Raw genomic sequence first — 3557 nt, 5'->3', positions numbered from 1 at the left:
CGCATGAGACCCATAGGCTGAGTGGAGGGCAACATGCTAACCCATGATAGGATTAGATGAGGTTAGGCTGAGTCTATGGAACTGGTCCGTTAAAGATGATAAAGGATTTAAACACTAGAAAATGTGATCGATCGGGTGGACCAGAATTACGGATGCTTTCTAAATCAAGAGAATAAACTTGATTGTGTGAACTTAGAAACTTGGAAAAGCGAGTGGTTGAGTGGACCCAAATTACGAGTGCTAAACCTAAAGACTAAACTTGACTGTGAACTTAGAAACTTGGAAAAAAAAAACCTATGAATTAGCTTTAGATTGTAGAATCTTTAGCGAAATTTAAGCAGAATTGTTCCCTCCATAGTCAAGGAATAAGACATCAGGTTTAGCCTAGGGGAGAGCTGCCGATGCCTCTTATTTGTGAGAATTATGAAGTGGATATTTTTACTTGGAGGAATCATACTCAATTCCTATCATGAGGTCTATTCCAACCAGCTATTTGAGAAAGCTGTTGGATTGCCAACTGAGCGATAGGATATTGATGTATGGAGGCCCCAAATGAGTTCACTCTACCCTTAGTCTAGCCTTTCATTGTGGTTTCCCTTTTAGTAGGGGGTAGGGGTCTCACAAAATCTTTCGTCGACAAGCTCACCAAAGCTCTGGGTGGAGCAGTACAACTCATGTCCAAACAATGGACCCTCTACAAAAAATCGATAATCCAACAGAGAAAGACTTGGAACCTAAGAGGCTCCCTCTACTAAAAAGTTATCTAGATTAGCCCACATATAAAAATAATAATCTTCTAAAAGAGGCTAAGAAAAAGGCCAAAAAGAAAACTTGAGAGGAAGAAACTTGGAAGAGGATGTGTCTAGAGTACTTGAGTATTTTTGAAATTACAACGTAGGCAAGCGCAATATCAACGGCAAAAAGGCAAAAAGGCATACGTTATATACAATGATATTTTTTGTTTGAAACCCTCCCGACCTAACCAGCTTCCATACTTGGACTCCAACAAGTTAGTGGTGTGAGGCGTGCCAACAAGCATGGTCACTCGTCGTCGATAGACGTACCAAAATTATTACATTACCCCAATGGGCAATGCATACTTCCCACCAGCTTAGCTAAGCGTCCATGGAGGGCATGTCTGAATCTCTAACATTTCCACTTCCCCATCATTGCCAGATAAGTCGATCTTGTGCAAATGCAATTTTTCTTTCCAATTTTCCACATGATTTGTGTGTACCTTAGGAAGCCTTAATAGCATACTTGGTAATGAGTATATTTCAATTTCTCTTAACCAGAGAACCAAGTTCCTCCAATACATTGAGCTCATGTCCAAAATGTTTGTTCTGCACCAATGAGGTCATCATTATATCCTTGGACAAACACTCTTGTCAACTTTAACCACTCTTTCCACCATTGCTCTAGTATGGTGTCAAGTAGTTTCTTTGATGTTCTAGCATGAATACCATTTGAATTTCCAAATGTGTATCATTAGGTGGGTGAGTGTCTCATCACTAGAAGACATGACATAATACACATAACACCCACAAGATGTGTTGAAGTAGACGCCTTTTTGCAATAATGGAAAATGACCTTTCCAACATTAAGGACTTATGTACCAAGAGGGCTAGACAGACCGCATAGGAGTCTTGCCTAAACTGTGTTACAATGCCTCCTAAAAATATTACCAACCAGGTTTATGGAAACAAGATTGCATCAAGCAAAGATTGCCCAAAAAAAAAAATCATCGATTATTGACAAGCTACAAGGCAAGCAAGTGAGTGTGCGACAAGAGGGCCTACTTGGCAAGGGAAGAAGAACCGAAGGTCTGATTAAATCTGAATGTATAAAGCCTTCATTGTGTTTTGAAGGAGGTTAAAAGTTCTAAAGAATCCAATGGTTGTACAGGTGGTTGAGTAACCTACTCCTTGACTGCTTTGCAGGAACTGGTAACATGCTTCATTGACATTGCATTAGCATGAAAGATAACTAGGACTCTCATGATCTTGATCCATCACACCTTCAACAACTACCACACATCTATGCTTCATAAGCACAAAACTTTCAAGGTCATTCCACCACAACTTGCGATGGTGCTACAAACATCTACTAGCAATTTGATGCTAGCTACCTTGTTGAAAGCACCCTGGTGTAAGTATCAACTACCAACATTGCCAAAGACATCCACAACAAGTTGTAGCACCTACAAGGATACAATATTCATTTTATCCACAAGAGACGTATCCTCAACCAAGTACAACATCTATAGCAAGACAACTTCCATTTTATCCACCAAAGGCATATCCGCAACCAAATGCAACGGTGGCAATGGCTCCTCCAACAACCCTTTCCATATGCCTCCTCTCTATTCTTTCATCGCTTCGTATTACCTCTAGATCAATCGTTAGCAATTCTACAAGTTCAACCGACTCCCTAGCACATGACTGCTAATTGTGTTGATGGATTATGAGGGCATATAAAACTTTTGATTTAATAAACCAAGGAAGTGTGGATGGATTTCGACTCTCAATTGTTGACAACTTTTAGAATGAATTGTCATCTTGGGTTGTCACCCAAAATCTTTTTATGTGGCTTTCTTCTTTAAAAATAAAATACGTGCTCATGCATTTCTATTGAATCAAATCGTTGCATTTATAGACCCATTGATGTATCACAAGAACTAAATCGTTTTCTCCCTTGCATACAAGGGAAGCAAGCTTCCCAACTAATTTAAATTCATAATTTTACTTGCCTCATTCTTCTCGGAACATCATTATGGAATATGTCTTGATTTCTATAGGTTCTTTTATAAGGGTTCATATATCAAATTTGATCCTATCAAAGGCAAATTTCCTCTCTTCCCCCAAAAAGGCCAAGATCTTTTTTTTTAATTCACAAGCAACGCAAGAATATGATATGTGCTTGCTACATGTTAAACATCAATATAAACCTTTATCAAGGCATATAGCTTTAGAAAGAACATAAATAATAATTGGCAACACAGTGAGCGTCATAAAAATTAGGTCCAACTAAGGTTTTAACCTTAGTACTCTCTATTAATCAACTCGTCCTGGATTGATTGATTAAAGAAGACACTATTGAGTTGCAATAGAAAACACTCTATATTCAATTAAATGATAATCCTTATGTGTAAGGATCTCAATGCACAAGGATCGTTTTGCCCCTGATTGGGTCTAGCACAATAAATAGTGATGTCAAAGTTCATGTTTAAATCTCCATTTCCTATTGATAGCCTCTTTTCCCAACTTGTTGGCACTAGGAGATCCAACCTCCCTTATCAAATTTCCAATGGTTTGGTTCAATGAACCAATCAGTAACATGTTGCCACTATTCGTTCAAATTGTGTTAAGATTGCAAAGAACCCTCACAAAAGCTTTCTTCCACCCCTCAGTTACATCATATAGCTTTACAACAATCCTTGAAGGTTATGGCACCGGCCAATTATTATATGGCTTAAATTTGATCTCTCACTCTCACACACATGTGCACGCGCACTAAATGCAGATCAGGAACTCACATGAAGGGGAGTGGAATCCTTA

This window comes from Cibotium barometz, chromosome 46 (assembly GCF_041138505.1).
Source record: "Cibotium barometz isolate CiBa-2024 chromosome 46, ASM4113850v1, whole genome shotgun sequence".
Taxonomy (NCBI): domain Eukaryota; kingdom Viridiplantae; phylum Streptophyta; class Polypodiopsida; order Cyatheales; family Cibotiaceae; genus Cibotium; species Cibotium barometz.
The sequence above is the reverse complement of the archived record's forward strand: the minus strand, read 5'-3'. Positions refer to the sequence as shown.